Below are 11,156 nucleotides of genomic sequence, written 5' to 3' on the forward strand. Positions count from 1 at the left end.
CTTCTGTGGCTCGCACAGTCCCTGATGAGATGGAGTGGCCCTACAGCCTCCTTTTCACTGATCTGCTGTAACTTTTAAGCATTTCCTCTCACTCTTTACAGTTTCCCCATTAGGATTAAAAACTAGTAGTCAACCCACTGACTCATTCTTGCCCTCCTCCTGCCCCTGTCAGGGAGTCTTGCATCTCCCATTAGAATGAAAAGACAGCGATGGTGTAGCATTTATTTTTTCTTTACCTCCAGTAGCTAGAGATACCTGGCATATAGCAGCTGACCAATAAGTTGTTGAATTTAACTAAATTAAACAGAAATGCCCTTCAGTTGTCAACACTCTAATGTCTAGGCATATACAGGAGGAACCCCCCACTGATCGGAACACTGGGCTATCGAAGGTGGAAAAGTCTCCAAAAGAGATCAGCAAGTGACAAAGAAAGACCTTGCCCATTTCACCCCGTCTTAGTCCATTTTCTGTTGCTATAACAGTATATCTGCAACTGGGTAATTTATAAAGAAAATAAATTTATTCCTTACCGTTCTGAAGGCTGGAACATTCAATCTTGGGCAGCTACATCCAGATGGCTTGTGGTGAGGGCCTGGCTCTGCATCATAGTATGTCAGAAGGTGTCACACGGTGGGAACATGAGCAAGAGCAGCTGGTGGGAACATGTAAAAGTGGGGGACATGGAGGCCAACCCATTACATGACAACCCACTCTTGAGAGAACTAAACCATTTCCAGAAAATTAATCCATTATCACAAGGAACAAAGAAGGCATTAATCCATCTTAATAACTTAATCACATGTAAAGAGTCCCTCCCCCCACCAACACTGTTATGTTAGCAATTAAATTTCAACATGACTTTTGGCAGAGACAAAGAACATCCAAACCATAGCACCCGGGCCCCACTGGACCTTCCTTTCTCACCCACCAGCAGGGGATGTAAACACCAAGGCCTACCTGCAGGGTTTGCATCAAACCTACTTCAGGAAGCACTCAAAGGTCATGTGGGGCTGCCGGCTTTGCTCTCCAAGGGTCCTTTCTTTATCTCTCTTTTAGACTGTTTGTCTTCCCGTTTGTTTCTCTTCCTGGCCCCACACTCTTTTGTCTCTGTAATTAGATTTAATTTAAGCACCCTTGATTTCTAGCAATTACAGCCTGCCACTACTCGCATTTGCATGCTCAAAGAGAGCATGCTCATTTCCCAGAGCACTTTCCTTTTCTCAAAAGGAAAATGCCAGCCTGGCACAGTGGCTCATATCTGTAATCCCAGCACTCTGGGAGGCCAAGGTAGGGAGGATCGCTTGAGTTCAGGAGTTCAAGCCCAGCCTAAGCAAAGTGAGATCCTTTAAAAAAAAAAAACAGGTGGGGGGGGTGTGAAAGAGTACCTCAATAGAGTTATTCACCCTGAAGCTGCCCCTCTTCACACCTGGAGTAGGGAAAACGTGCAGATCCAGGGATCCAAGGTTCTACGATTCTTACTATGATGCATACTGGGGTTTCACGGTAACTAAGCTTTAGGAAATTCCAATACACAAAACCACCTCAACAACACACAACCATGAATTATTCATTATGTATTACACAATGAGGCTCTGTGTGGATCATAACACTGACCCAGGTGGGGAAGACCAAGAAAGATGAGTCACAGTCTCCACCTTCAAGAGGCTTACAGTCTAGTTAGGGAATGGAGTGTACTAGGGATTTGCAAACTGTGGTCCTCAGACCTGCACTACCACATGCAAACGGCTCAGAAATGCAAATTCTCAGACTTAAGCCAAGACCAACTAAATCAAACACTCAGCGTGAGGTCAGCAATCTCTGTTGTCATGAGCTTTCCTAGATTTCCCCTGCACGCTGAAGTTAAGGAGCCAGTGGAGTAGACACATGAAAGAAGTTTAAAAACTGTCATACAGACGCACAATCCATGTCACAGAGCAGTGGCTGGGCTGCTCCTCAGGTCTGGAGAGGGCCGTTTTGTTGCCTCCTCTTAGCCAATAGGTCCTTTCCTCACATTTCACAGATTCAGAATTTTGGCACCAGAATAAGAATGTAACAGCGTTTTGCTACTGGTATACTGGACTCATGCAAGTTTTATTTTGCCTGGCTTTGTGAAATCAAACCACAGGACCACAGGTCCTCAGGCAATTTGCTTCCTTTGTTGCAGTGAGAGTCTGTGCAGTCAAAGGGCTCTGGTGGCTTCAGACTTCTGATCAACTTGGGAGCAGAGAGCATGCAGCTGGAAATCTTTCTCTTTGGAGACAGGCACTAGCCGGCATTTACAGCTCTGCTTTCAAATTCAATTTCCATTAAAGGCAGACTAGGTAATTCAAACCAACTCTTCTGCTGAAGACAACTTCTAAGAGCTGGATAAAATATATAAAAATATTTTTGTAAAAGGATCAAATAGCTAACAAAAGAATAAAGAATTATTTGACCATAATCTACTTAAAAATTCAGGGAGATGGGCATATACTCAGGGCTGCTATTGTGCTAAATAGACAGACGAAAGTCAGAGCGGTAGTTTCTGCATCCCGTGAGAATAGCAGGGGGGAGGGCAGAGTCTAGACCCTACTAAAAGGGGAGTCCAGTGAGTTACTCCGTGCTTGGGGTTGTTATCCCAAGAGCTGCATCCTAGAAATAAGTATAAACTGCAGTCAAAAGCGTCCTCACTTGCAGCCTGACTGCGGGTCATTCGAGTGGCCCACAGAGTCTTGGCCCTGCTATTAGAGTGACATGATCCTGGACTGTACCTCCAGGTACCAAGAAGAAACAAAAGAAAATTCTCTCAGAATTTTCAGAATACTGTTCTAGGCTTTGAATTATTTCTACAAGTAATGCTTTCAAATACAATGTCCAACACACAATAAAATATAATCAGGTCTCAGAGAAACAGGAGACCACGAGAAACAATCAGTGCAAACAACAAGAGAATTATACACACAGGTAGTCTAGATAATGAAATTAGCAGACAGACTATAAAACTGCTATGACTAGTATGCTCAAGGAGATCAAAACAAAACCAAACAATTTCAGCAAAAATTGGAAAAGGTAGGAAGCAATATTGCAGATTTGAAAAGGAAATGAGCTAAAATTCAAGAACTAAAAACTAGTGCCAGACATGGTGGCTCACACCTATAATCCCAGCACTCTAGGAGGCCAAGGTGAGTGGATTGCCTGAGCTCAGGAGTTGAGCAAGAGCGAGATGCTGTCTCTAAAAGTAGCCAGACATTATGGTGGGTGCCTGTAGTCCCAACTAATCAGGAGGCTGAGGCAAGAGAATCACTTGAGCCCAAGAGTTTGAGGTTGCTGTGAACTATGACGCCATGACACTCTACCAAAGGTAACAAAGTGCAACTCTGTCTAAAAAAAAAAAAAAAAAAAAACTAAAAAATACAATAACCAAAATTTAAAACAGGGCAATATCTGTGGCTCAAGGAGTAGGACACCAGCCCCATATATCGGAGGTGGTGGGTTCAAACTCAGCCCTGGCCAAAAACTACAAAATTAAAAATAATGTACCAATAAATATAATGTAGTTATTTATTTTTGAGAGAGTCTCACTTTGTCACCTTCCGCTGTGGCATCATAGCTCACAGCAACCTCAAACTCTTGGACTTAAGCAATCCCCTTGCCTCAGCCTCCCAAGTAGCTGGGATTGTAGGCATCCGCCATAACACCTGGCTATTATTTAAAGGCAGGAGTCTCACTCTTGCTCAGGCTGGTCTTGAACTCATGAGCTCAGGCAATCCACCCACCTTGGCCTCCCAGAGTGCTAGGATAATAGGAGTGAGCCACTACGCCTGGCCATGAGTGAGTGTATTTAAGGCACTTTGCATGGCTGTGTCCAGAGGGATGAAAACATGATGTGTCCACTAACTTATAGTCAGGTAACCAAGAATCCAGTCTGGACCCCATTCTGAGATGGCTTTTGGCAAAAGCTGAAGGAACTGTAGAATGCTTTGGTACGCATGGGGCATAGGAGAGCTCAGAGTAGGCATTGTGACAGCCACCTGTTCATCAAGGAAGATAGCTTGCAATTGTTAGTCAGGACTTCAAGGAATGGAGTCATGGTCAGTAAATCAGGAAGAGCAAAGAAGGAAATGTGGGCACATCTTCACAGGTACAGCCTATAGCAGGGACCAAGGCCATTGTGAAGCAGGTACCCATCAGCATTGTCAGTGGATGCTCAACCCTGTGAATTATTATTATTCATTTAGTTTCTTTATAACTCATGAGCTGGTGAGGCCTAGCAACACACAGGTGAGGTACTTAGGAATCACCATGAAGAAATGGGTCTCTGGAGTGATGTTCCTATAGTTTATTTATGGTGGTTTATGTATTCTGTAGGTGTATGGAGAGTCAAAGATCAATTCTTTATCCAATCAACTTCTCCCTCAAGAATTGAATGGGACATGAAAACACAGAAATGTTGCACAAACTTTATTTTGTGTTCAAGTCAAAACACTGTGAAAGGCAACTCCCAAACAAAACAGAAGCTGGTGGAGAAATAGGACTTACAATGTAAACAGAAATTTTCTCACCCCGTTTTTTGTTGTGATTTTGGAAAAAGTCCAGTGCAAAAGCAAGTATCCAATGTACTCAATACTAGTATGAAACCAATAGATAAATGACCACATGTCCACATGGAGAGAAACACAATTAAATTAAAATGGGGACGGGGAGTAGAGGGGAAAGGGATTGGCAAGCTCTCACTTAACGTGTACAGTGCAAGGGTGTACAGCACACCCCTCAGTGAAGGGCTCAAGTACAACTTAAACTTTTCCTAAGAAACACAAAATGTAACCTAATCATTTGTACACTCATGTTAATCTGAAATAAGAAAAAAAGAAAACGTCCCATGCAAATGTAAGGCCGTGTTCTGAAGGAATATAGCAAAACAATCTTTTTTAGTGGGTTTATGCTACAGATTTCAGCTTTAGGCCAATGATTTGATAAGAATCATTCACTTGTTCAAAACGTCTACGTTCTGCCTTTAGAACATGTCAAAATCTAACACATCATCAGAAATAAGTTGCTTTATTCTAATTAAAAGGAATAGTGGTCTAAGTCTAAATTTGGGGTTTCTAAAGGAAAAGGTACATGGATTAAATGAGTCCTTGGTATTTTTCAGTTTTGGCAAAACAGTTTATTTTAGATCTAAACATCTCCCTGCCATGCTGTGAGCCTAAAAGTTTTCGTATATTTTAACTAGAAAGAGAAACTAAGCAGAAATAAAGATAAACAGATTGACTGAATAGATTCTCATTTTCCAAACAAAACACAAGAAACCATAAGAAGGCAATAAAAGAAAAAATCTTGAAATGTTTGCAATTCCAACAGCTCCAACTTACCTAAATATTCCTAAGAACAGTCTCGCTATCTAATGAAAAGCTCACGAGGCAGGTGATTCTAACATTCTGCCCTTGTTGCGGCTCAGCTACCATCCCAGTAATACTAACAGCCTCCAACGCGGGGAGCTGATTGTAACAGGGCTGATCACATCTGGCTCACACTTTAGAAGTAGTAGAGATGGACTTTCCTAAGAGTTGGGTACGTTTGGTTTTGTGTCATCTCCAAATCTCATGTTGAAATGTGATCCCCAGTGTTGGAGGTAGGGCCTGGTGGAGATATTTGGGCCATGGGGACAAGGTACCAAATAACCATGAGCCACAGCAGCCTGCAGCATGTGCCCCAGGACACTCCACCTGCTGTCTCTGTCTCAACATGCCTCTCGCAGGGAAGGGGAGAGAACCTGCTCAACATCTGAAGCAGAAAAGGCTCAACTTGAGACCCAAAACAGGGATGCGAAGGTCCCCTGCCCTCAGAGGGGTGAGGAGGACATTGCACAGACACACTGAAGTTAGTATTTCTCAGGCTCACCCCTGGTTTGTTTTCCTAGAAAGCCAATCCCAAATAAACCAAGATGGAGCATGTGTAGCTCCAAAGCCACAAAACTTTACATTTACAGAGAAAGTAAACAGTTGCAGTAGAGAAGGCTTCAGCTGACTACAGAGTAGTCACTTTTTACTGGAAGGAAGCCATGGAGAGGGGTCAGAGGAGGCCAAGCATAGGATGGGGTGGGCTGTTATGTTCATGAGAAGAGAAAGAGAGAAAACCCAGGGAGCTCACCCAACACACAAACTAAAAACCTACCCCATCCATTGCTACTTTTAAGGGTCATACCAGAGAGAAAAAAATAATCCCACTGCTCTTGCTTGATATAATGATAGCAATGAGAAAAGATTAACATTAAAGTTTATGACTTTTCATAATTTACAAAGTGCTTTGGTACCCATTATCTCATTTAATCCTAATCTTCATCCCCCCAAATAAGCAGTGAGTTTGTATTACCCTCTTTGACAAGTAATTAGCAGAGAGGAGGAAACTGATGGCATTTTGCCGGCTCTCTTTGCCAAGATCACACCACCAGCAGCAGGTGGCAGAGCCATGGCCAGTGCAGGGCTTCACATTCTCTTTCCAGAAAACTTTATGAGTCAGCTAACTTGATTCCAGTTTACTCATTCTTTGGCTTGTATGTCCTCGGAGCTTTCATTTTGTCAATTACCATCAAACCACTGAGATATAGAATAGAAACAAATAATGATATTAATATTACCTAACCAAGTGCCTATTACTATACTAATTGCAACATACAAATACTGTGTGTGTGCGTTTAACATAATCTATATAATCTTCTTGGTCATTTTCTACTGATTCAGAATTCAAAATGACCTCATAAAGACCTTTACACCAGCATATTTTCATAAATTTGTGGTGAGTGAATGTGAGAAGAATACCAGCAATGTTCCAGCCTGACGTGCACTTCCTAGGGAGCAAACCAGAATCTCCAGGGGTGGGTTAAGTACCCTTCTCTCCCCCACCATACCCAAATTCGTGCCCGGGGAACAACCTGGAAATTGTGGTTTGGTGAGAGAGGAGGGAGCTTGGGAGTTACTTGCTTCAAATCTGATTCACAGGTGCACTTCTGATTCAAAGCCACTATCCAGAGGCATCCAACCATTTTTTTTTTCTCTCTGCTGCACTCTGGAAGGAGAAGAGTTGTCACATCAAAAAGACAAACACTAATGAAAGCTGATTAGCAAAAAAAAAGTCCGCGCATACTTTCTGTGATATTCAACACCACAGATAAGCAAAAAAAGTTCTCACAAACTCAGCATGCAACGAGGTGGACACCCCTGATATGCCAACTTCATCATTTTACATCAGAGGAATAAAGGTTCCATGACCTGTTCAAGGTCATGCATCTCACAGGAGAATGACACTGTAACCCACAGCTCTAGGTTCTGGTGGCACCTTCACTAGAAGCACTTAGCAGAAAACATTATATGCAACCAAGACCCATAGAGTTCTAGCTGAAAAGCTCCACTCAGTTGCCAATGACAACTATATTTGCCATTTTATACAATCAAAATGCAGAGCATGGGAGGGGCGCCATGGCTCACACTTGTAATCTCAGCACTCTGGGAGGTCAAGATGGAAGGATCACTTGAGTTAAGGAGTTCAAGACCAACCTGAGCAAGAGTGAGACTTCATCTCTACTAAAATAGAAAAACTAGCCAGGCACTGTGGTAGGCACCTCTAGTCCCAGCTACTCAAGAAGCTGAGCAAGAGAATCACTTGAACCCAGGAGCTGGAAATTGAGCTAGGCTGAGGGCAACAGAGTTTGTCTAAAAAAAAAAAAATGCAGTGCATCTTCTTTGTTTTCCCCAACTCGGATGGATTATGGAAAGTTTTAGGTAAAAAGATATTCTGGATAACAATTTCCAAAGTTAAGAGAGGAAAACAGACTTCAGTGATTTAGTATAAAATATCTAGCCAAATGCAAGGAAGCTTAGACTACAGAGAATATCCCTCGAGATCGTGAAGGATCATCGCCAGAATCAGACTCCTAGAGTTCTGTCATCTGAGGGAGGAAGGGAGGGCTCTAAACCTAGTGGGTAGAGACCTTCCTCTTCCTAATCCCTCAAGCTACAGGAAAAGAGCTGCTCTGGCTCCCTCCTCCCAAGAGGCGTGGCTATGTCTAAAGTTTCAGTGCCCACAGTCTTTGGGTCAGGAGCCCCAAGTGTGGAGACATTGTGAGTATAGCATGTGGGCGTTATTTCATGAGAAGATGGGGGGAATCTGCATAGTGTGGAAGAAAACATTGAAACAGAAAGAACACAAATATCAAAGCTATCACACAGGTAAGAGCAGCTCTGACATCAAGTATCTCTTTTTAGTAAATATTTAACAATATTTCCTGTTATTTTCAGGAAAACAGTCTGTTTGTTTTTATTGAATCATAACCATGTACATTTATGCATTTAATTTATGGGGTTCAGTGTACTGATTTGATACACAAAGTGAAATGTTTACATTGAAATAATTAACACATCCATCACAATTATACTCTTTTATTAATGGTTTTGAAATGTACCATTGCATCATGCACAGTAGGTGACATCCCCCCAAATACCCTCCCTCTTCATGCCTCCCCTCTCCCCTTCCCTCTCTCTCCTCTTCCCTTCTACTTCTAGACTATAGTTATATTTTACCATTCATATGAATCTGTAGGAGATTCTATATTGAATTCAAAGTAGCATTGAGTACATTGGATACTCTTTGTTCCATTCTTGAGATACTTTACTAAGAAGAATATGTTCCAGCTCCATCCAGGCAAACATAAAAGATGTGAAGTCTCCATCTTTTTATGGCTGAATAGTATTCCATGGTGTACATATACCACAATTTGTTAATCCATTCATGGATTGAGCACTTGGGCTGTTTCCATGTCTTGGCAATTGTGAATTGGGCTGCAATAAACATTCTGGTGCAAATGACTTTGTTATAAAATAATTTTTGATCATTTGTGTATATACCTAGGAGAGGAATTTCAGGATCGAATGGTAGGTCTACTTTTAGTTCCTTGAGTATTCTCCAAACTTCTTTCCAAAAAGGTTGAATTAACTTACATTCCCATGAGCAGTGTAGAAGCGTTCCCTTCTCTCTGCATCCACGCCAACATCTGTAGTTTTGGGATTTTGTGGTGTGAGCTAATCTTATTGGAGTTAGGTGAAATCTCAAAGTGGTTTTGATTTGTATTTCTCTAATGATTAAAGATAATGAGCATTTTTTCATGTGTTTGTAAGCCATGCACCTATCTTCATCAGAGAGGTTTCTGTTCAAGTCTCTTGCCCACATAGAAATAGGGTTATTTGGTCTTTTCTTATTGATTAGTTTAAATTCTCTATGGATTCTAATTATCAGAGCTTTGTCAGAAGCATAACTTGCAAAAGTCTTCTCCCATTCTGAAAGTTGTCTGTTTACTTTACTTACTGTGCTCTTAGCTGTGCAAAAGTTTTTTAGTTTGATCAGATCCCAGTAACGGATTTTTGGTGTTGCTTCAATTGCCCAGGGTCCTCCTCATAAAACATTCTCCCAGGCCAATTTCTTCAAGTGTTTTCCCTCCACTATCTCCTAGTATTTTTATAGTTTCATGTCTCAATTTAAATCTCTTAAATTTAAAAGATTCAAGTTTTGAGAATCAATTTTTGTTAATGGTGAAAGGTGGGGGTCCAGTTTCAGTCTTTTACAGCCAGTTCACCCAGCACCATTTGTTAAATAGAGAGTCTTTCCCCCACTGAATGTTTTTGATATGCTTACAGGAAAATGATCTTGGCATTACTAAATTGCCTGCAGCACCTCCTGTAAACGGTGATTTGCTGCCCTCTTGTGTCCATCTTCTATTATTAAAAAAAGAGTGTAATAAGCCCTAATAGCAATTTCTTTTCTGGTTCCCTCCCAGTCTCTCCAAAGAAAACCATCTCTTGAATTTCACTACAATAGCCACATTAAATCACAAATTATGTTAAATTAAAGTTACAGGTTTTCTTAGCAACATGGAACACCTATATGACAGTTGCCTGGAACAGAAACTCGCTCTCTCTGCCTCTCCTCCAGCCACCACCCACCAGTGGGTGCCATCAGCAAGGTGGGAAGGAATCTGGAGGGCCCAGGACAAAGCCAGAGCCACAAGTCACGTTGGTGTCCCTCCACCAGGGTCTCCTTAAGGAGAGGGCATTTCTCTACTTGAGGAAAGCCATTGGCTACCCCAGAGGTTTCCAGACCATGCCGGGCATCAGGAAGGGCAGTGTTTACAACAGAGCCCTGAGTCTGACCACCAGAGCCTCTGACTGAGTAGGACTGGGACACCTGAATTTTAAAATCTCCCCATGTGATTCCACCACCCTTTCAGGTTGGGAATTACCAGACTTACATGAGTAGGGACGGGGGAAGATACCACAGGCCAAAGAAAGACCAAAAAGGAAAAAAGTCAAGTTTTGCTGCCAGGGAAGGGCAGGAAAGGCTTCTGGAGTTGGAGGTTGGAGCCGTCATGGGGAGTGGGTGGCACTGAAGAAAAGTGGGTGGACGCTGTCTGGCCCTCGCTGGCCCAGGCCCGCAGCTTGCACCGCCACCGTCAGGCCCTGTCATGCTTTGGTCTTCTCCTTCATAGCCAGGCAGCTGTCACGTCCTGTTCTTCCTCCTCTGTCTCTCAGAAATTCAACCCTTCCGTGCCCCACTCCCTGTTCCCATTTTAATTATGGCAGGAATGAAGCCAAAAGAGAAGGGGCCTTTCCTGAAACATTCCCTTACCAAACCCCTTCCTTATCTAAAGATATTCTGCTGGTTCTATTTCTGGGGTTCCAAAGGATAGTTCTCACAGATTCACGTCGGGCTCCTCCTTCAGCAAACTTTCAACACATGATGGGACGCAGACACTGGCTAACTATCCCCTGAGCTGCCAGGTTGATCTCCTGTCCTTTTGCAGGTCCCCTGAAGCAACAGATAAGGATGGCGGTAAGAGGTGTGAACCACAGGCACAAAGTCAGGGGTGAGGAGACAACAGCAGATACCTGCTGGAGAGAAGAAATTAAAGAAACACAAGTTCCAAGAACTGAGAAGCCTGTTCAATGCCTAGCAAAATAAATTCAAAAAGGCACAAAGAGGCTCAGTGCCTGTGGCTCAAGTGGCTAAGGTGCCAGCCACATACACCTAAGGTAGCCAGTTCGAATCCAGCCCAGGCCCGCCAAACAACAATGATGGCTGCAACCAAAAAAAAATAGCCAGGCATTGTGGCGGGCGCTTGTGGTCCCAGC

The sequence above is a fragment of the Otolemur garnettii genome, unplaced genomic scaffold, assembly GCF_000181295.1.
Source record: "Otolemur garnettii isolate 467f Iridium unplaced genomic scaffold, OtoGar3 scaffold00005, whole genome shotgun sequence".
Classification (NCBI taxonomy): Eukaryota; Metazoa; Chordata; class Mammalia; order Primates; family Galagidae; genus Otolemur; species Otolemur garnettii.